This window comes from Aethalodelphis obliquidens, unplaced genomic scaffold, assembly GCF_003676395.1.
Source record: "Aethalodelphis obliquidens isolate GAN/ISIS:26980383/991018 unplaced genomic scaffold, ASM367639v1 scaffold1, whole genome shotgun sequence".
NCBI lineage: Eukaryota > Metazoa > Chordata > Mammalia > Artiodactyla > Delphinidae > Aethalodelphis > Aethalodelphis obliquidens.
This window is the reverse complement of record NW_020837945.1, coordinates 29,649,248-29,674,199: the sequence shown is the minus strand read 5'-3', so window position 1 is coordinate 29,674,199 and position 24,952 is coordinate 29,649,248. Positions and strand designations below refer to the sequence as shown.

The 24,952-nt window shown below is 36.1% G+C and overlaps 1 protein-coding gene across 1 annotated transcript in view; it reads right to left on the bottom strand.

Moving 5' to 3' along the window:
• Positions 1–24,952, bottom strand: part of ROBO2 (roundabout guidance receptor 2) — a 1,637,092-nt gene that overhangs the window by 1,309,638 nt on the left and 302,502 nt on the right. The gene's annotated exons all lie outside the window — the stretch shown is intronic.

Sequence of the window (24,952 nt, the reverse complement as noted above, 5' to 3'; positions counted from 1 at the left end):
TCACATGGCAGAATGAGAGCTAGCTCTCTTCCTGTTACAAAGACACTAACCCAGCACAGACACTCCACCTTCAGGATGTAACTACCTCCCATGAGCCCCACCTCTTCAGACCATCTTATTGGGGGTAGGGGTTTCAACATATGAATTTGAGGGAACACAAACATGTAGACCATAATACCCATAAGCAACTGGCCGAAACATGGCTATGAAGAACTGTTTTAGAAAGCACCTTCATAAAATGATTGCTATTTTAGGCAACAAGGAAATGTATTAACCAAGATCATTTTCTAACCATGTAATAAAGAAGGAAAAAGGAACGTCTCAAACTTTTCAGGGACGTTTAGGAAAAGAAATAATGATATTTCAGTGACTACTACGATAATATTGCAGAGAGGTAATCAGCACTTTTGTTGCTCTCTATATAACGTATTTTATTTATCCCTTAAATAGGATTCTAATCTCTTGCCACTGTGCTTCACATGTGAAGGTTTAATTTTTCACAGTTCTGCCATGAAAGCTGTCCTAATCCATTGGAGCCAATGATAAAACATTATAAAAGGAAAAGCCATTAAATTTTACAGCATCCAGGAAGTAATTTTTTCCTCTCTGAAACATGATTCTTTTTTACCACTCTCATTCAGACTGAACAAAACGAAATATATGTAAGAGACACAATTAGCGACAACCTGCAAATGAGCTTTTTTTTTTTAATCACACACCATTTGTTTCAGGAATACGTTTGAACGTTTTGTGCAAAAACATATCTTTCATCTTCTTCTGGGATTTGAAGGCTAAGGTGTTAAATGGGCTACTTAGGAATGTAACTGAGCATGAACTTAAAGCAAAAGAATTCTCCAAGTCAAGAGCCTGAGCCAATGAAGCTTATTTTGTAAAACTTCTAAGATACAAGAATATGAGCTCCATGAGGGAATGGACTTAGTTCTGTTCTCTGCTGTATATTCTGCACTAGAACACTGCCTAGCACAGAGTAAATGATCAGTAAATATTTGTGCAATTAATGTGAATATGTTTATTAATGATTTTTGACATCTTCTTTAGTTTGCACAGTTCTTATTCTTTACTTGTTTAGTTCTTTTTCCTTTTCACAGTTTTATTGATTCAGTGCCTTTAAAATTCTGAGAAGTCTATGGTGTGTGTGTGTGTGGATAACAAAGTAAATTTCTAGAAACACAATAGGCAATACCTATAGGTAGGGAATTGAAAATGCCAACATCCTAGAGAAACTGAGTACTAAGAGATGACCATAAATGAAATGTAAATTAGGTGCTATTGGTAGATTGCTTCCTTTAAAAATCCCATTAACCAAAGCTGCCTGAATAAGGAGAGATTTTGAAGGCTGTGGAAATCCACTGTCTCCATCAGGGCTAAGTTTTCATCACAAAAGAGAATTACTGACATATTAAAATAGCTTTTCTAACCATATGATCATCTCAACAGATGCAGAAAAAGCTTTCGACAAAATTCAATACCCACTTATGATAAAAACCCTCCAGAAAGGAGGCATAGAGGGAAGTCACCTCAACATAATAAAGGCCATATATGACAAACCGACAGCCAACATCATTCTCAATGGTGAAAAACTGAAACCATTTCCTCTAATATCAGGAACAAGACAAGGTTGCCCACTCTCATCACTATTATTCAACATAGTTTTGGAAGTTTTAGCCACAGCAATCAGAGAAGAAAAAGAAATAAAAGGAATCCAAATTGGTAAAGAAGAAGTAAAACTGTCACTGTTTGCAGATGACATGATACTATATATAGACAATCCTAAAGATGTTACCAGAAAACTACTAGAGTTAATCAGTGAATTCGGTAAAGTAGCAGGACACAAAATTAATGCACAGAAATCTCTTGCATTCCTGTACACTAATGATGAAAAATCTGAAAGACAAATTAAGGAAACACTCCCATTTACCATTGCAACAAAAAGATGAAAATACCTAGGAATAAACCAACCTAAGGAGACAAAAGACATGTATGCAGAAAACTATAATACACTGATGAAAGAAATTAAAGATGATACAAACAGATGAAGAGATATACCATGTTCTTGGATTGGAAGAATCAACATTGTGAAAATGACTCTACTACCCAAAGCAATCTACAGATTCAGTGCAATCCCTATCAAACTCCAGTGGCATTTTTCACAGAACGAGAACAAAAAAATTCACAATTTGTATGGAAACACAAAAGACCCCGAATAGTCATAGCAATCTTGAGAAAGTAAAACAGAGCTGGAGGAATCAGGCTCCTGGACCTCAGGCTATACTAGAAAGCTACAGTAATCAAGACAGTATGGTACTGGCACAAAAACATAAATATAGATCAATGGAACAGGATAGAAAGCCCAGAGATAAACCCACACATATATGCTTACCTTATTTTAGATGAAGAAGGCAAGAATATATGATGGAGAAAAGACAGCCTCTTCAATAAGTGGTGCTGGGAAAACTGGACAGCTACATGTAAAAGAATGAAATTAGAACACTCCCTAACACCATACACAAAAATAAAATGGATTAAAGACCTAAATGTAAGGCCAGACACTATAAAACTCTTAGAGGACAACATTGGCAGAGCACTCTATGACATAAATCACAGCAAGATCCTTTTTTGACCCAGCTCCTAGAGAAATGGAAATAAAAACAAAAATAAACAAATGGGAACTAATGAAACTTCAAAGCTTTTGCACAGCAAAGGAAACCATAAACAAGACGAAAAGACAACCTTCAGAATGGGAGAAAATATTTGCAAATAAAGCAACTGACAAAGGATTAATCTCCAAAATTTACAAGCAGCTCATGCAGCTCAATATCATGAAAACAAACAACCCCATCCAAAAATGGGCAGAAGACCTAAATAGACATTTTTCCAAAGAAGATACACAGATTGCCAACAAATACACGAAAGGATGCTCAACATCACTAATTATTAGAGAAATGCAAATCAAAACTACAGTGAAGTAATGCCTCACACCAGTCAGAATGGCCATCATCAAAAAATCTACAGACAATAAATGCTGGAGAGGGTGTGAAGAAAAGGGAACCCTCTTGCACTGTTGGTGGGAATGTAAATTGATACAGCCACTATGGAGAACAGTATGGAGGTTCCTTAAAAAACTAAAAATAGAACTACCATACGACCCAGCAATCCCAGCAATATATACTGGGCATATACCCTGAGAAAACCATAATTCAAAAAGAGTCATGTACCACAATGTTCATTGAAGCTCTATTTACAATAGCCAGGACATGGAATCAACCTAAGTATCCATCGACAGATGAATGGATAAAGAAGATGTGGCACATATAAACAATGAAATATTGCTCAGCCATAAAAAGAAATTAAATTTGAGTTATTTGTAGTGAGATGGATGGACCTACAGACTGTCATACAGAATGAAGTAAGTCAGAAAGAGAAAAACAAATACCATATGCTAACACATATATATTAAATCTAAAAAAAAAAAAGTTCTGAAGAACCTAGGGGCAGGACAGGAATAAAGACACAGATGTAGAGAATGGACTTGAGGACATAGGGAGAGGGAAGCGTAAGCTGGGATGAAGTGAGAGAGTGGCATGGACGTATATACACTACCAAATGTAAAACAGATAGCTAGTGGGAAGCAGCCACATAGCACAGGGAGATCAGCTTGGTGCTTTGTGACCACCTAGAGGGGTGGGATAGGGAGGATGGGAGGGAGGGAGACACAAGAGGGAAGAGATATGGGGATATATGTTTATGTATAGCTGATTCACTTTGTTATAAAGCAGAAACGAACACACCATTGTAAAGCAATTATACTGCAACAAAGGTGTTTAAAAAAGTAGCTTTTCTTATCTTGTAAAGAGGAAATATCTTTGCCATTTAAGTCATGACATTTTACAGTTATGTAGACTCCATCAGTGAGATCCCAAAACACTAATGTTTATGGTCATAGTAATTTTGGATAATTGTAGAGCTGAAATTCCATATGTTGACTAACTATTAACACTTCTTATGTACATAAAGCTGGTTTAGGTGAAGTGTATAAAAAAAAGAGCAAGACATCTCCTCTGTCCTCAAAGAGTTTACTCTTTCCCAATGCATGCTCTTTCTATTCAACTGCAACCAGTTCGCATCTATCATGGTTTGCTTTTCCTTTCATACCAATCATAGCACACCTGGGTTATTCTAGATGTCTCCAACATACTCTTCAGCATTTCTATTTCAATCTTAAATGTCACTGTCAAATGATGTACTCAATACGATATTTCATCATGAAAATCCCCAGTGAAACAAATTTAAAGCCTTCCGAGGACATCTTAACCTAGCACTCCCTTAGAAACTATAGTTTCAGACTAACAGTCCAGTCTTGTCTTTATTACTCCCCTACAGAAACACAGTGGTTCTGTCTAGAATGGGCTGTGTGCTCTGACTGATCGCACCATGACCCTACTTAACCCTCCCTCTTTACAACTGCTATTCTCACTCTGAGCCATGCCCTCCTTCAGCCTATTTCAGTTCAGATTTCCTTCAAAGCCCTGTCCATACCTCTCATCATCAGGATGCCTTCTCTGACAATCTGCAACGAAGCTGTTATCTAGCTTTCTTAAGAATCTGCAGCATTTCCTATAGAGACCATGCGGTTGTCCCTTTTCTTTTCTTTTCTTTTTTTTTTTGAATAAGACTAGGGTCTTTTATTTTATTTTTGAATTTTATTTTATTTATTTTTTTTATACAGCAGGTTAGTTATCCATTAGGTATCCATTTTATACATATTAGTGTATATATGTCAATCCCAATCTCCCATTCATCACACAGTTGACACTTTTCATAAGAAACAGGTAGCCCCTTATTTGAGGCTGAGGTCACTGTAGACACGCACTTTATATAAACCATTTGTTAATAAGAGGCTGCAGTTAAGTGTCAAATTTCAAGTTTTGTTATGAAAATTAATCTAATTTGTATTCTTGATCAGATAGAGATCGTGACTCTTCCCAAGAAGTTCCTATGAATTGGTTAGCATGCTCCCATTAAGTACTCAAATGAAACCACAGATTATGTACCATCGAGTACTGCAGATATAACCATGTCAAGAGAATTTTGATGTTGGCCTCAACACCTGTCCATCTCTACACAATACAGTCATTCTTGCCAAATAATCGCTTGGTTTAGGCTTATACTCAAATAGATTAATCAAGATGACTTCTTTTTTAAAAAAGTGTGTGTGTGTGTGCACACACCTTTGAATATACATTATATAGGTACATATATACATATACATATGCAAGTATTTATATACAATGTATACAGTAGATACATATATACATGTATATCATATAAAGTCATGCCAGATAATTTTGACTTTTGTCTGTTAAATGAAATTACTTGGAAGAATCAGAACATTGTTATGGTTAACATGTTGATATTGCAGTATTAATTGTTGCCTCACTTCAAAAAAAACCACCAAATCTATTCAATTTTCTTCATATCTATAGCTACTATTTCACTCAAGCCATTATCCATAGATTAAAATAGTGTTTTTCAAAATTTAGCGAGCATCAGAATTCCCTGGAGGTTTTGTTTACACTATAGATTAATGTGAGTCTGGGGGAGGAGGTTGGGCTGAAAATTTGCGTTTCTCGCAAGTTCTCAGGTGATACTGAAGCTACTAATCTTTGAACAACATTTTTTAGAGATCCTGGAATACACTACTATATATGATTCCTAACTGGTCTCCCTGCTTTCATTTTTTTGTTGTTTTTATACTCTTCTCTAGTCTCCTTTCTAAAAGCACAAAGTGAGATCTTTTCAAAACGTTAATCTGATTATTTTATTCCATTACTTGCAACATTTCTTTGACTTTACACTTCAATGAGAATAATATCCAAACTCCTTAAAATGGTCAAAAAGGCACTATCTGGTGCTTCTCAGATCTTTTTGTCACAGTACACACAGAAAATGATAATATCTGTATGGCATCCTAGAGTAAAAGAAAGGGGTTCCCTGAGATCAAAGGAAACCAGACTCCAAGTCTCCAGCTGGCCCAGGTTGCCGCAGGCCACACAAGGGCTGATAGGATGCATGCCAGGTATGCCTTTAATCTCATCTCAGCCCCAAAGTTTGGGAGGAATTCACTGACTCAGAACATGTATAAATCGTCCCAAGCACTGTATTGGTAATACCTAAATTCTGGCCCTGCTTCGCTCTCTAATATCATCACTTTATTTCACATTTATATCTTGCAGGCACACTGTCTTCTTTTCTGGGTCTGTTTCTTTCTGTATCTTGTTGGTACAGGCTTAGTCATACATCAGTAATCTTATCTCTTTCATTTATTACTGTATCCTCCTAAAATCATGCTGGCCTGAAAAAGATGCTCAATAGTTATATATTAATTGGCCAATACATTTATTTATTTATTGGCCATTTATTTATTGATCCAGCCAATACATTTGAGATGCTTCTTTAAGTCACTACTAGAATGTAATAGTCTACATGTAATGGTAAGGAAGCATAAGGGATGACGTTTATCTTCCTATATACCATGTCAAATGTCCTATTCAACCAAGATTCATATCAAATTATTTAGATATACTGTGTTGTAGGGAATCCTTATATTAGTTAAAAATGAAGGATTTTGTTGTCTACTCTAGTGCCAATATGGAATAACACCACAGAAATGTGTTTGAAAGTGAGAGAGATTTATTATATTAATAGGACCTAGAAGAGGGAAGCACGGTCACTATGCAAGGGGTCATATGGAAGAAGCACCCAAGGATTTGGCTCAACCAAGCAGGTGCAGAGCTGAAAGGGTGTGAGATGTTGAGGCATCAGGAAAATATGAAATTTAAAAAATTAACAACACATGTATCTTCAAAGGGAGGGATGCTAAGATATAACTTGTTTGGGTTTGTTCTGTAGAAATTTAATTTCTATTGAATGATTTTAAGTGTGATGTTTAGATAAAGCCTGTAAAGAAAAAACAAAATGGGTGACAATTGCAGCTTGACTCATTGATAGGTTCCAGTGACTGAACTCTAGGTAACAGAGATTGCTCTTTTATAAGTTCAGTATCAAAGTCACTTTAAAACCAAAATGTATGGATATTTTAGTTTTATATTGTTTACGTGTGGGAGGTTTAATTCATTTGCTTCACAGAGGCACAACTAATGGCTCCTGTAATTAAGGAGATTAATTAAATTTCACTATCATTCATCTACTTAAAGACTTAAAATGCTGTAAATGTTACTGCTTTCTAACTATTAATTATATAAACCTTAGAAGAACAACAGTGTGTTCAGTTTCAAATGACTTAAGTGTTATTCTATTAACAAATGTATGTGACAACTAAGAAATTAGACTTTGGTAATTTAACTTTCATAAAATGTATATGGAGGAAAAATACATTATGTACATTATGGGTATATTTTCTCTATCAAATCTTACATTATTTAGTCATTTGCTATTTCTTACTGAATTTATCTATGCAAATAGTTAATAACATGTATAAATGAGGAAATTTTTACTCTTGTATTTTCCTCTTTTAAAAAAATTTAACCTCTAATTTTTAACAGTTTTAAGAAGGAAATATATGATTCCATCTTCCTACACCAATATTAACAAATACAAAATCCACACTGTCTTACAGTATTGTCATTTGCAAGGTTTTTGAGATTATTAAGAAACAGAAGGATTGCTAACAGATTACTTGCACCCAGATATTCCTGTTTTGGAAAAGCTCTCCAGTTGACTCTCATGTACAGCCAGAGTTGAGTGGTTCCAGTGATCGAGGTGGTCAGTGGAGTAGCGTTTGGCCCAGTGCTCTAGCAATTGGCAGAGGGGAAGCTGCCTTTTGCTGGTCACACCCTCTCCTTCCAAAGGCATCCCCATCCCCGGTCACTGATTATGTTTAGAATAGAATAGCAAAGTACTGCACCACTATTCAAACCTCGCCAATTACTTTTGCAAGAACCTCTGAGATTCTGCTCTTTGAGGATATCATCTACCTTGCTAAAATATGATCTTTATACATAAGAGCGTGTAGGAATAGACCCACAAAATTTATTTCATTTTGCAAGTTAGATATACATGTTCATAGAAAAAGGTGAGATTATATGAGAAAATTCAAGATGAGGACAAAATTTGACATAATTATATACACCATAAAAGCAGACTTTTTTTTGTTTTTTTTTTTGCGGTACGCGGGTCTCTCACTGTTGCGGCCTCTCCCGTCGCGGAGCACAGGCTCCGGACGCGCAGGCTCCGGAAGCGCAGGCTCAGCGGCCATGGCTCACGGGCCCAGCCGCTCCGCGGCATGTGGGATCTTCCCGGACTCGGGCACGAACCCGTGTCCTCTGCATCGGCAGGCGGACTCTCAACCACTGCGCCACCAGGGGGCGCCCAAAAGCAGACATTTTTAAATGTAGAAGAGTATGTAGGATTAATTATTACAATGTATACTTTCAGTTCTTTTACATTCTGAGACATTTTATCCATACTAAGGATAAATAAATATATACCTAGAAAAAAGATTAAATATGGGCAAAGAAATAAAATTAATTTCTCTAGTTGCAGTCATAGTTAATAGTGAACCCCAATTAACTAGAACAAAAAACATAATGAGAATCTGAATTATCTGAATTGGTTATTAACATTAATCAAATAGGGCAGACAATTAAGTGTAATAGGTTGATTTCCTTAATGTCAACTGACATAGTATGAAATGTCCAATCCATTCATTGTTCTTCGTACAATTTCTTATAACTAAAATGTGATTCCTTCCCTGCTCTCTTTATTCTTCCCTTTCATCTTCCACTTTTTTAATCCTCCATGTCAAGTCCATGAAAAACTTTTACTGGCTATTCAGTTTATACAGATCTTGTCCCTCCAAACTGTTCCAACATTTCACCACACCAATCTTTTTAACACCTACAATGCAATTAATAGCCCTAAACTACAAGCACCAACAACCATAATAATGAATTCTATAAAATAGCTCATACATGATTTGATGTTAAGAAAGGCAATGTTAATTTTTTGAATTTTCTCTATAAACAAATGTGACAAGTTATAAACACATAAAACATTACAAGTTCAAATGCTCCAAAGTTAGAAAGATATCCTGAGGGTTGCTTTAAATTTTCATATGTCTCTTTGACATTTTTTATATGTTTGTTCAATACTAACTTTGAATGGACTACCAAAATCTGTGTTAGTTTCCTAAGGCTGCCATAACAAATTACCACAGCTGGGTGGATTAAAACAACAGAATTTTATTCTCTCACAGTTGTAGAGGCTAGGAGTCTGAAATCAAAGTGTTAGCAGAGCCATGCAACTTCTGAAAGCTCTAGGGAAGAATGCTTCCTTGTCTTTTCTAGCTCCTGGTGGTCACTGGCAATCCTGAACATGTCTTGGTTTGCATCACCCTCAACCTCAGCCTCCAATGTCTTCTTCCCTGTGTGTCCTCCCCTTTCTCTTATAAAGACACAGATCACTGGATTAGGGTCCATCCTAACTAATCCTGTATGATCTCTTTTAAACTTGATTACATCTACAAAGACCTCATTTCCAAATAAGGTCACATTCATAGGTACCGGGAGTTAAGACTTGATCATAAATTTTGGGGAACATAATTCTATTCACCTACCCTCTGCCCCCCAAATCCATGTCCTTTCCACATGCAAAATGGTTTCATGACATCATGACATCCCCAAAAGTCTTAACCCATTCCAGCATCAACTCTAAGTCCAAACTCTAATCTAAATCACCTAAGTCAGGTATGGGTGAGACTCTGAGTATGACCCAACTGGGAAAAAATTTCCTCTCCATCTATGGACCTGCGAAATTGGAAACAAGTTATATGCTTCTAAAATATAATGGTGGAACATGCATTGGATAGATATTACCGTTCCAGAAAGATAAATTGGAAGGAAAAAAAGGGGGTCACTTATCCCAAGTAAGTTCAAAACTCAGCAGGGCAAATTCTATTAGGTCTCCTGGCCTGAGAATTCTCCATGGCTCGATGCTCCTACTTCTCAACTCTCTATAGTGACACTGACCTTGAATATACCTTTAAACAGAGTCATTTCAGACTTCCATTTAGATCAATCTTTAATGTAATTAATACCCATATTCACATATACTGTCATGAAATGTTAAGCTATAATAGTATACATCCTTTTACAACAGTATCTCCTGTTATGTATAGATTCCTGGTAAAACTAGCAAACAAAATATAAAATTGAATAAGCAGCCATAACAACAGCAACATGCATAGTAATAAATTAAATAATAGTTAAAGGAGCTGTGTATCTGTAAAATGGAATAATATGCATCCTGTAAAATAAATATCATTGAACAATATGAGACAATGATCTATAAAATACATTTAGATAAGATAAATCAGTAATCAAAGCACCTATGCATTAAGTTGTAATGCTTACCCTGGGTTGTGAGAATAAGGTATTTTAGATTTTCTGTATTCAGATTTTTATATTTTGAAAATTTGAACACAAATATGTATCTTATATAGGAAGAGATAACTGTGGATAGCCCCTTAATAGCATTTGCCAGCCCATTCATTCTCCTTGCCTGCCTCCTACTATAGAGACTACAAAAGCCTTAGATTCAGTTCCAGCTGTCCAGCCTCTTGCAGCTAGACTTTGCCAGTGTGAACAAGCTATCTCAATGTGAGATAAGGGAAAATACAATAAGCCATTCTGTGAAATAGCACCTTCCTGATAAAAAGAGAGGACAGAAAGGCTCTTGCGCTGCCTGAGTAACCCTACTTGCTGCCTTGCATGTAGTTGTATGAAGCATGACTCCTGAGGCAACAGATTCTGACATTAAGGAGCTGCTGAGACACCCCCAGAAATGTCTGTTTCAGAGCTGTATACCTCCAGACACACCTTCAATTATTAGAGCAACAATACATATTTTTTTAAAAATGTGATTAAAAATAGAAGAGCTATAATAGCAATGGAGTTCAAAGGTCACTGCCATTGAAGATTCAAAATCTTCTAATATACTGACTTCTTCATGTAGGAAGTTAAAACACATAATAACATAGACCCAATGAGTAAAAGTTGCTACCTGCTGTTGTTTATGACAATAGAAAATAATTCACGAGATAATAGAACATTTCTAGAACAGTTTTACATCTAGGTGATTTCACTAATTCATCTTAGTTATTCTGGTAATAAATAATCATTGAGCCAATAAGTCAGACGCTAGGGAATTGAAAACTGTCTTTAGAATGCTTAAGTTACTTTTATATTAAAAAATAAATAACTACCCACCTATCACAATTGAGAAATTTTAAGAAGATTATATTCCTCTAGCATTAGGAACAATTCAGCTCTCATCATAAAGTTTTTAGTACATTTTTCTCTAATGATATCATTTCAATTTTTGCTTAGTCAATATATATCTGTTTGAGCACCTATGAGGTACCAAACGTTTCACATATTGTTATGATACACAAATGTACTCATAAGAAAATGGGCAAGAATCCCTGCTCTTAAAGAATTTATACTCTAGAAGATAAACTGAAAATACAATTTATATTTTTAGTTAAATAATTGCAAATGTAATCTGTGGTATGAAGACGCATGGTTTGAGAGCTTTCAGGAGGGCTTACCCTAGTTTAGAGGGTCAAGATAGACAAATGTCTGTAGGTAGTAGCACTTAAAAATATTGTGTCAACCAAAGACTAAAGGTTAGAACTAAAAATGAGTGTGTTTGTATGAATAAAGAAATAGTGGTAGGATGGACAAGAAAATTCTCAGCAAAAGAGAAAAGTTACGGATGGGGGAAGGACCAATGTAGTTGGTGCACAATAAAGGAGATAAACACATGAAGAGACCTGAGGCTGGGTAGACAGAAAAGAGTCAAGATAATTTCGGAATTTCTAAGCCATGGGAAGCTTCCAAAGATTATTAACTATGAACATAATATGATCAGATATTTTCATTTGACTTATCAGTCTGATATATTCCCTGTGGAGAGCAAAATTAAGAAAGTCAAACACACATAGTAGGAGAACGTTTAATATCCTGTAATCCCTTTGCATTATAAGGTGGCTTGCATGATCGGTATAACACAAAAAAGTGAAGATAAGGAAATGATTAGATATATCTGATTCAATGGAGAAAGTAAATATGAGGGGCATTTTAAAAGTGACTCAGCTTTCTGGATTAAGAAAATGGATGGACTGAGGGGACGTTTATGGCTAAATAAGAAGGCTCCCAAAATAACAAAGGTGGGTGAGAAAGACAGTGCACTGAACACTGAATGAATAAGTCTGAGGTAACTGTATGCCATCCAAGTATAGGTATCGGGTACTTAATTTGACATATAGGATTGGATCTGAGAGAAGAGGTGTGGATGTCAGCGGTTTAAGGTATTAATTTAGGTCATTGGTGTAAGTAAATAAACAGAGAATGCAACTTCAAAGACAGTAAGACTTGAGATCAAACAACTAGGAATACCAAAAAATTGGCAAGAGGTAGGTAAGGTATAAAAGACCTTGAAGCAAAATGGCCAGAGACATAGAGAGGCAACTTCTGTTGTTGTTTAAAAAGAGTGTATGTTTACAAAGCAGAGACTGTTTTGTTCCTATCTAAATACTTTTGGTAATGCGCTGAAGATAAAAATCAGGTTGAAATAAGTTGAAGGATAACTGGACATAATAGTGAAGAGTTCTCCAGAGAAACAATCAATAGAATATATATAAAGGTACGTGCATATATACAACTGTAAACATACATATAAAGGGATTCACGAGGGACTGGCTCATGCAATTATGGAAGCTGAGAAGTCCCATGATCTGTTGCCTGTAAGCTGGAGACTCAGGAAAAGGCCTGAGAACCAGGAGAGGCAATGGTATAAATCCTGGTCTGAGTCTGAAGGCCCAAGAATAAGGAGCATCAGTGTACAAGGGCAGGAAAAGATGAACTTCCAAGCTCCAGAAGAGAGCAAATTTTCCTTTCCTCTGCCTTTTTGTTCTATTTAGGCTTTCAACACACTAGATGATGCCCACCTACACTGGTGAGGGTGATTTTCTTTATTCAGTCTACAGATTCAAATGCAAATCATTTCCAGATACACCTTCACAGATATACCCAGAAATAATGTTTTACCAACTATCTGGGCATCCCTTAGCCCAGTCAATCTGACACACCACGGTGTTAAACATCACAGTGGGAGAATGAGAAAATGAAGTGCATGAATTTAACAACTTAGTAAAAGTTTACCTTTGAATTGGAGAAGAGAGATAAAAGACATAATCAGGAAAATGTAGAGTTGATGTGTGGATTGTTTTATTGATTTATTTATTTGTTGTATGTGTGTGGTAAAAGTCACATAATATAAAACATACTACTTTAACCATATTTAACTGTATAGTTCGGTGGCATTAGGTACATTCACATTGTTGTGCAACTCTCACCATCATCCACCCCCGAATTTTTCACGTTCCTAAACTGAAACTCTGTCCCCTTTAAACACTACCTCTCCATTCCCCCTCCTCAGCTCCCCACCCACTGGCCCCTGGCATCTACCGATGTACTCTCTGACTGTATATATTTGACTACTCTAGGTACCTCGTATAAGTGGAATCAAATAGTATTTGTCTGCACCAAATGTATACTGGAATGCATTTTTAAGGTTAACAATATATGTCCTGCAAACAGATTGTACCTTTTTTTTCTTTTTCCCCTGTGCTATACAATAGGCCTTCACCAGCCATCTACTTCGTACACAGTAGTGTACATACATCAATCCCAATCTCCCAATCCACCCCCCCCACCCCCCCTTCCCCCTTGATTGTTTTATTTTTAAATAGGAGAGAATATAACATATGTACAGGCTGATGGGAAGGATCCAGTAGATATTATATTTTAGTGGATTCCCCACTGGGTTGCGAGTTACCTGAGGGCAGCTGTACCTCTTCTGCACTGTATCAACAATTAGAATAATACCCAGAGACGAATTTTGAATGAATGTATGAAATCATAAAAGAATGAACGAATGAATCCAATGGAGAGTGTAAAGTTAAAGTCACTGGAGAGAGGTTAGTATCAATGGCACAATATTTTGAAGAAGTCTTGGAAAGGATAGAGGACAGTTATTTCTTTAGAAAGACAGTGAAGAAGATAATAGAGTAGGTTAGCCAATTCAGTAGATGGTGGCTGAGCCTAGTGCCATCTATTTTCTCTGTGAAATAAAAGGCTGGGCTATATACTGATAGCGGTAGGGGAGGGGGAGGGAGTGAAAGGTTTGAAAGAGTTATAGAAGAGCTGGAAAAGAGAACTCACAAGAGGAAAGTAGTAAGATTGACAGGCAGTATTGGAGAGGCCTGGTGGAAATCTATGATCATGAAATATGTAAGAAGACTTAAATAGCCTTGATATATTGTTAACAGCATCCACAATTAAAATGGAGTTACTGTTTACGTGATCTGTGTGTGACCTCTGAATAAGAAACAATTCAGATACAACAACTGTTTCTGATATGTGACCATTGTTTATATTTGTAATCCATGCACTGTTTGCAACTTGGCATCAAGCTTGCCCTCATTCAAATAATTATATTTAACCACATCTTCCTTTCCAGGTTGAACATTTCAAGGGTATTATTCACATATACAACTACAGGTCCAAATATATGGCTGCTATTGCAGCAGCAGCTGCAGAGTGCATCAAACTAGTTGATCTGCATTGAGCTTGCCTCCAGGAAATCAAATTTCTAGAATCTGGAATAGGCTAAAATGCACACAAAACATCCTTAGTTGTGGTTTTCTCACCCTCTTAGTCTCAAGTCTACTAGTCTTTAGGCGCCACGTATACTGGGGATGCCTAAAAATCTAATAACTCTGATAAAATTCTTAAGAATTTTTCTTCCTTAAAAATAAAAAATAAAACTTTAAAAAGCTCTGTTTTTCTTAGTGATGCTTCTGCTCTGTACCTATAACTGATCACTTCCTACTTAAGCTCAGACCACAATCTGGTTGACTGATGCTTGGTACCACCAGGATTGATGTTGGATAAAATATTTATGATGTTAGCAGTCTACATTGAACAAGTTAGTGCTTAAATCTATATATTTATTTTGTTAATGAAGACTCTTTAAAAAATCTTGCATAGAGAATAGCTAACAACAAATTAAAATTGTCAGGTACTTTTACTGAGTCAATACATTTCAGAATTGTTCATAAAGGGCATACTGGTTTTTATTTAATCTGCTTTACTACTTGTTGCTGCTTAAATACATGATATTACATATTTGTTTACACATTACATCAATAATAAGCTTTAATCTGTTACTAAATACCAAACCCTTATACAAAAGGTTGCTTCCCCCTTGCTTCTTAGACCTGAAATCAGATTGCTTGAACATGTAAGCACACAAATGTATGTTGAATTAAACTGAAAAATAAAGTCACTAACTGCTCTAGGCCAGCCACTGCGTTAGAAGTGAAGGATGTAGAGATAAATAAACACCTTCCCAAACTCCAATCTTATAACAGGCACAGGCAAGAGATAGTAAACGAAACTATAGATGGATGGGCAATTGCAGAAGAGGGGTCAAGGAAGTCATCAAAGAAGAAATAAAATCTGAACTGGTTTCTGTAGAACAAAGAGCTATTTACCTATCAAGCAAGAGATAGTGGGCATTAAAGACAAAGTGAACAGTGTTTGCCAAACCGCAGAAGGGCGAGAGGTCAGGGGACACACAAAGAAAGATTCACAGGATTATATTTATGGTACATAAAGTAGGAGAAGGAAAGTGGAGGCGGTCATCAAAGAAAGTGAAGTGTAAATAAGGCGTGGTTATAAATAGCCTTTATGTATATCACTGAGAAGTTGTGCTGTATTAAGTTACCTAAATTCTCAATAGATGGGGGAGGGTGTGTATTAGGACTGTCATAACAAAAGAACACCAACTGGGTAGCCTCAAACAACAGAAATTTACCGAATAAGAGCTCTGAAAGCTAGAAGTCTGAAATCAGGATAAGGGCAGTGTGAAACTTCTGAATGCAGTAGTTAATAACACAGAAAAGGGTGAGATCACAAAGAAAATTTGTAAAATAAGTGAAAGGAAGAGGGCCATGGAAAGAACATTCACAGCTACACAGAGGAATACAGAGGAGGAGAATTGGGACAAAGAGACATAAAGCATCCTAAGTAGGGAGAAGGTGATACTGGCTAACACATATGAAGCAAAACAGGGAGGACTAGTGAGACAAGCTGAGACATTCATTTGACAGTTAATGGATCACTCTTGGTCTTTACGGCCTCAGGCAGACCTTTACTGTAGCGACTTTAGAAGGGGGAGCTGTGTCAAGGAAAGATATTTTTAGAATGAAAAATACAAGACAATGTATATTTATAGGAAGAGAGAACCTTTGAGGCTATAGGACAATGTTAAGGAGACACGAGGTGCCCTGCACTCCATCAGGAAGAATGGCCCCTTTTTTAGTGATTGGAGGGGAAGATACAAGAATGTGTGGAAACCAGATAAATTAGAGGTTGGCGGAAGAGTGAGAAGCTGGAAGAGCTGACACCTGAAAACGTCCTTGTTTGCTTTTTAGGAAAATGCTCCATCATCTGCCAGAGAAAGGTATGGCAGCTGCGGGGCAGCAACTCACAGGGTCTCCTTGCACACCTGCCATCCAGCCATGAGGTTAGTTAAGGCTGAAGCCTCCTGAGATGCTGGGACAGAAATGGGATATATATAACTTAGCACACAGAGGTACCAGTGCTGTGGGATATTTCCTCTTCCTTTCAGGGCATCAGTTACGTTAATTTTTGAAAACTAAAGTTATCATAGAAATACCTTCGGTGAATACTCTGGCTGTTGTTCCTCTTTAAGTATATTTCAGAAATAAAAGAACCTTCTAGAAACCTATAATACCTCCTATTTCTTTCATAATGTAAAGTTAGGATAAAAACAAAACATAACTGCTAATCCTGATATGAATGTAGAGAAAATGAATGGCTTTAAAAAAGATAGCATTTGTATCTGTATTTCATTTTAGCCTACATGATTCCTATTAATAATTCTATTTAAAATTATGTTTTATGATATATAAATCATTTATGTAATCCTTTCTTTTGATTCACATTAAGAGTAATTGATTAGGGGCTTCCCTGGTGGCGCAGTGGTTGAGAGTCCTCCTGGCGATGCACGGGACACGGGTTCGTGCCCCGGTCCGGGAAGATCACACATGCCGCGGAGCGGCTGGGCCCGTGAGCCAAGGCCGCTGAGCCTGCGCATCCGGAGCCTGTGCTCCGCAACGGGAGAGGCCGCAACAGTGAGAGGCCCGCGTACCGCAAAAAGAGTAATTGATTAAGTGGAAGAAAGTTAATTAAATGTTTTGATATTTATGTGACCCACAAAAGAATAATATAGTATTATGTTGCCATTTATTTTGCATTTAAAATTATAATATATACTTATGCAAAATCAACTGAGTATTTTAGTCATTTTAGTTTGAAGAAAAAAGATTTAGAATATTTAGACTATTTAAAAATAACTAGGTATTTTCTAATTTTTAAAAAACATGTTCAACATTCATTTACAGATATTGTGAGTTATTTAATTCAGCATTAAAATCTAGAAATTTCTCAAAGTTTCCTAATAGTAAACTGGTTCAGACTGGAGTCTTTAGATTTTCTAAGATATTGATGTAATTTACTTAAAATAAAATATTGCAAAAAATGGAAGAGACAAATAAAATTCTGGTTTGCAAAGCCAATATAAGAATATGAGAATAAACATCTGATTTTTTATGAATATGGAATATTTTCTTTTCTAATAATTCAACAGTAAATGTATTTAGTTTATAATTTTCTTCAAACATCAGGGATTATCTTCCCAGGCAAATGTCTGTAATGTATTATTTCCAAATTATTATTAATCTCTTTAGAAAAAATGAAGATAAAAGTGCCCAGGATTTAATGATCTATGCAGAGAAATGCCTCCAGCTTCAGGCTGACCCTGGAGGAAGACACGGCACTATCCCTGGGTAGTCTATTTATGGAACCATTCTTGGTGTCATGATCCCTAAAAAACTGATGCTGTCAGTTTTTATAACCCATTTGCTGCCTTATATGTGTTTCAGCAACTGTATACAAATTGGATCTTTATAAATTATTATAAATGAAACAGGTAATATTATGAGGAATCCTTTGATAAGACAGATACAGTCATTCACAAAATAATCACCTGATATTTCACATTTTCTCTACATCCACATTTTTCCCCAAATTTGGATATATTTAAGAATTTGAGCTCAACTATAGGTCCTTTTTACCATGTCAAGATTGCTATGCAAATAGTCCTGACATTATGCAAGATTCTTGGTCAATACTTTAAATAAATACAAAGTATTCTTTAGAAGCAAAAAAATTCCGACTTTTTTTGTATGGAGTATATTAACTATAGGGTCAAAAGGATAGATCATATGTTTAAAGAAAATCTAAAAGCCATCTAGGCTAGGGCTTGGAGGTAAAAATAAAAGCCTGGCATCAAAAAAGTTACTATGTATGTATTCAAAAGAATTGTTAGAGCAGTGCTTCTCAAATATTCATGTGCAGAAGAATCACCTGGGGATGTATTAAAGTGAAGGTCTGGGGTGGGGCCTGAGATTCTAAAGTCTAACAAGCTCTAAAATAGAACTGATTCTGCAGATCACACATTTTGCAGCAAAGTAGGAGAGATTCCTTTTATCCTTGGACTACGTACATGCAGACCTTGAAAATAATAATCTTATTTCCACAATTATTCAAGAAAAAAATGCAGTTTTAAAAACTGAAAGATCAGGAACAATATCAAAAATTGGGCTGATTCTGATCCACATATAAGAAAAAAATCTATCCTTAAAAATAGAGCTTCTTATTAGCTACTGTGAGATTTATTTGAGGTGCACAGAATGTGCAAAGCAGACTCATAATCAAAATGAAGCCCAGATACTTTTTCAAAAAAGACAGACATTTTTGTTTTCTTAGAAAACATGGGTCATAATTATTTTTTTAAGTAGTAACAATTGTCCTGGACCTGTGCTCTCACATTCAGTACTTTTCAGATTAAGGGCACCACAACAAGGGAAATGGAGTCAAGGACAGGCAGCCAGTGGTGCGTTGGCAGCTTCAAACCCTCAGCATTCCTCAAAGGTCTCTGATTTCCTTTGCATTCACCGAACATACTTCCAGGAAGAGGAACGGATTACCACATTTTATGAAATCCAGTCTCTAAACCATTCCCGATTCATTCTAGTGAAATAGTAAACTAAATTAATGAACACCAAATTTAGAAGAAAATAGCAATGCTGGTGAGTACTGACGCCCAGGTCTCCTCCATCTCTCACTGACTATGGAGTCGGGTGAAGATGCACAGATGTTTAGTCTTGAGATGGATAGTAATGCCTTCTGGACTTTCACGGGATTTCAGTGCTGTGAGTAGATTTATTTTTATAGGTGTTGTAGCAGATCACCTTCTCATTTAACTTTGCCAAATGTAGGCAAGCAATGGAACTTAATGCTATAGGAGCAGGTCATTAAATTGATTTTTAAGCTCAGATTGCTTTTCAAAGTTATCAAAGCTTAGGTCAAGTGGTTTGTTCACCCTGAGAGAGAAGGAAATGACTCAATAAAAGTAAGTAAAGAGCAAAGGAGGCACAAGAAGACAGCGGAATCGAACGTAGTCTTCTATTAGAGATCATTAAAGGGGCATCCTTTCCTTTGTCTAGGGTCAACAGGGACTCAGATAATACACTGATTTGAAAGAGTGAAGGGGCCCATGGTCGTTGATTTTTTTTAAAAGCTGGCTCAAAATTTGCATATAATTTTTACAATTGTAAGATACCTTAGAGAACGTTTGGTCTTCTTCACTGAATTTTCAGATAAGAAAAAGGTATTTAGAAATATATGACAATTACTACCTCAACATCCTCATTCCTTCACTACCGACCTCAAGACACAGCAGCTCACGGTGCACCATACACACACACACACACACACACACACACACACACACACACATACACACACACACCCCCCACAGGACCCAGTAAAATTATGTGCTGCTAAATTTATTTCATTATTTGTTTAAAACTAACACATTACATGTAAAGAATTTCCATCATCCCTAAATAATTCCAAATATATCTTTAATATTACTGATAATTATTTGCCCCCATCTGATGCTAAAAAATATTTCAGACCCATTTTACAAGGAGAAATGATTGATGTTTTGATAGGCTTCATTGAATTCCTTAGCATTGAGTTATTTTATTGTTAAGGAATCTCACAGTTTGCTGAATTTGCTTTAAAAAGCTTTCATGCTTAGGGGCTTCCTGGTGGTGCAGTGGTTGAGAGTCCGCCTGCCGATGCAGGGGACACGGGTTCGTGCCCCGGTCCGGGAAGATCCCACATGCCGCGGAGCGGCTGGGCCCGTGAGCCATGGCCGCTGAGCCTGCACGTCCGGAGCCTGTGCTCCACAACAGGAGAGGCCACAACAGTGAGAGGCCCGCGTACCGCAAAAAAATAAAAAATAAGAAGCTTTCATGCTTAGGATGAGCTGTTTATTTAGGGGTTTACATTTAAAGTGTTAATTTGGATAATAATTCAAATTGTTGTTTTGGACAAATGTACTCTAACTCTACATTTAGACAATTCCAACACATTTTCAAGGTTTAGAAGAAATGTCTAATTTGTACTTGACCCATATTTGCCATAGTCATAGAATTTTGAAACTGTAAAAAAAAAAAAAAATCTTAGAGTTTATGCATTTTTCAGATGCATAGTTTTTGGTGTTTGAAGTTATGAGATTGAAAAAAATATGATGTTCTGAGACTGTATTTCAAACAATAAGTCTAACCTCAGATGTAAGAGATAATGAGCAGGGAAGGGGGGATAAATAGGTGGGGCACAGAGGATTTGGGGGCCAGTAAAAATACTCTATATGATGCCATAATGATGGACACATGTCAGTATACATTTGTCTAAACCCTCAGAATGTGCAATGCCAAGAGTGAATCCTAATGTAAACTATGGACTTTGAGTTTTTATTTTCTTCTTTTTTAAATTTTTATTGAAATCTAGTTGATTTACAATGTTGTGTTAGTTTCAGGTATACAGTAAAGTGATTCAGTTATACATATATTTATGCATAAATATATATATTCTTTTTTATATTCTCTTCCATTATAGGTTATTACAGGATATTAAGTATAGTTCCCTGTGCTATACAGTAGGTCCTTATTGGTTATCTATTTTATATATGGTAGTGTGTGTAGGTTAATCCCAAACTCCTAATTTATCCCTCCCACCTTTGGTAACCATAAGTTTGTCTTCCATGTCTGTGAGTCTTAATTTTGTAAATAAGTTCATTTGTATCTTTTTTTTAGATTCCCCATATAAGCGATATCATATGATACTAGTCTTTCTCTGTCTGGCTTACTTCACATAGTACGATAATCTCTAGGTCTATCCATGTTGCTGCAAATGGCATTATTTCATTCTTTTTTATGGCCAAGTAATATTCCATTGTGTGTGTGTGTGTGTGTGTGTGTGTGTGTGTGTGTATTTTATATATATATATATAATACACACACACACCATATCTTCTTTATCCATTTATCTGTTGATGGACATTTAGGTTGCTTCCATGTCTTGTCTATTGTAAATAGTGCTGCTATGAAAACTGGGGTGCATGTATTTTTTTGAATTATGTTTTTTTCCACATATACACTCAGGAATGGGATTGCAGGATGATATGGCAGCTCTATTGGACTTTGAGTGATTATGATGTATTAGTGTATGTTCATCAGTCATAAAATATGTACCACTCTCATGGGGGACGTTGATAATGGAGGAGGCTATGTATGTGTGGGAGCAGGGGGTATACAGGAAATCTACCTTCCTCTTCATTGTGCTGTAAACATAACACTCCTCTAAAAAAACTGCTTTAAAGAAATGAGCAGGAAAGAAAATCATTTAATTCAATTTGTCAGGAAACTGATATCTTAGAAAAAGTTATTTTTTTTTTAGCAATGGGCCATAACATAAGATATTGTCTTTACTTTTGCTTTGAAATACATTAAAATTTTTAGAGGTAATTGAAAATTTGACTTAAATTTAACAGTTTCTTATCTTTGTGGAATGCTTACTCCCAATTATCTGTATTACAGAACCTTAATGAGTAGTTGTTGAATAAAAGACACTCAATTTCTCATTAATCACTTAAATTAAATGACTTGGAAACAACACTTATCATAGCTATATAAATGGATATATTAAGAAGTATGGTTGCTTTCTGCTATATGGAAATGAGAATATTTACAAAATAGAATAGAGTCTATTCTTTTAATATTCTTTTAATCTTTTTAGGAGTAAGTGTATTATTGACTCTCAAAAAAGATTGCCAGATGTTAATATTTTGACATTCCTGGTCAGGGAAGAGGGAAACAAGACTGCATTAATTATCAGCCTAGTGTTTAAGTCAAATCAGTAAAAATGCCAGGATGATTGAAGTATTTGTACTGATGATTGAGGAGTGTGATTAGAATGAGGAAGGGGAAGTAGCTGAGCCAGTGAGATAAGGACAGGAATGTACTAGATGGGTGAGCTTCAGGATTTGAAGATGAAGAGAATTTAACCCATAGGAAAGTTAGGACTTTACATTCCAAGACTGGTTTTCTACTTTTATGACCATTGCTTTTCCACATTTCTGCTCAGCACTGCAATGAAGGCAATATACAAGCAAAGCATTGTTTTATAAATTAATGAATATCTTAGTGCTTTATTTAAATACAGCATATGAAGGTGAACCAACATTGACAACTTTCCTCAGACTACAGAATGCAGTATCTTTTAGAAAATTATTTTATGTAGTTTTTCTATTGAATTATTTTCAGTTTTCTTTTAATGATATGATTCAGAAACAAACACTAAAGACATACTGTAATACTGGTAAAATAGTTATTACCTTTTTTAAACTATCTTCCCATACTCCTCTTCTAATTATCTTAACCCTACTTCATTAAAAACTCAGGTTAAGATTATATTAGATCAGTTCTTCTAAATTTGTTTCCTTTCTTCTCTTACTCCCAATTTACTTTAAGTTTACTTTAATGATACCATAGTCAACCCAAAGTCTCTCTTAAGAAAACTTTGGACTCCATATTCACTGAAATTCTACCCATTTCTTCCACATTCCCCCTTATGGTAGACAAAAAATGACCACAAATTCTTTAGAAAGATCTCCTTCTATTGAGTTGTGAATCCGTGTCCATCCTGTGACTTGATTTTGACCTACAGAACTGTAGTGGAAGAGACACTGTTTAACCTATAAAGATTGGCCTTGAGAGTTCTGTGACATTTACCTTCATCACTCAGGAAGTTCCCTCTTGGAAGCCAAAAACCATTTAAGAAGTTTGACTACCCTAAGAATACCATGACCTAGTCACATGGGGGAAGGGAGGCTCCTTCAGGAGTGCCAAGGTACCCTGACATGTAAAACCCAAAGAGATGATATTGAAGAATGCAGGGATGTTTCAGCCTGAAGGCTACAGAGTATAGACTACACTCTATATAGAGTAACAAAAGCAGGCACTGAAAGGACAAGGGAAAAACTTAGGAGGCAAAACCCTGACTTTATTGATGGATCAGAGTTAATTACAGAGTAAATGAATTCTACTAAACTTATAATTTACCCAGGGTTGGTCCTGATCTTCTCTCCTAATAAATGACACCACTTGGTTTACATCTACTTTTTTCTAGTATTTAGAGGAAAATGTATACAGTCCAAAATGAAAACCAAACAATCTAATTGCTAAAAGAAAAAAAAATGGAGGCTTTAGTTTTTGCTTAAGAACTAGAACTTAAGTTTAAATACAGTCAACCCTTGGTATTTGCGGGGGATTTGTTCCAGCCCCACCCCCCGACAAAATCTGAGGATACTCAAGTCTCATATAAATAGTGCAGTACAGTCGGCCTCTTTGCATCCATAAATGCAGACATCGTGGATAGGGGGTGCTGACCGTATACATTTTAATTCAGTTTTCAGATTCCTATTTTAGTCTCTAATAATGCCCTATTGTATCTTCTTAGACACTGTCCTCTTTTATATGAACAAATAGAAATTCTAATATTAAAACAAACTCATTACAATTATATTTGCATCTTTCTACTCATCTGTCTTCTCCATAAAACTGTAAACTCTTCAAGAAGAGTCATATCCTATTTATTTGTGTGTTTTTATTAACTAGTAAAATGCTGAACACAAAATTAAACGTGTGATTAATTATGGCTGAATGAAAGAATTAAAGGATCCTGTATAATTCATATATTGTACATTATGCTGTCAGAGAGGCTAAGTGGTTAACTTATAAGTGGAACTGTAATAAATTCAATAGGTATTATTAAAAAACATATATTCGGAAATTCCCTGGAAGTCCAGTGGTTGGAACTTGGCACTGAGAACTGGGATCCTGTACGCCACGTGGCGTGGCCAAAAAAAATACACACACACACACACACACACACACACACACACACACAACACATACAAACACACATACACACACAGATACACACACACAAACATACACACACATACACGCACATACAAACACACACATATACACACACAATACACACACATCACACAATACACACATACATACAGACATACACATACATACACGCACGTACACACATACACACAAACCCAATACACACACATACATACACACCCAATACACACACAGATACACACACAATACACCCACACATACACACACACATGCACACTCATACACACACATTCACACGTACACATACACACATACCCACACACACACATACACACAACACACACACATACACATACACACATACACGCACATGCACATCCACACACACATCCACACATACACACA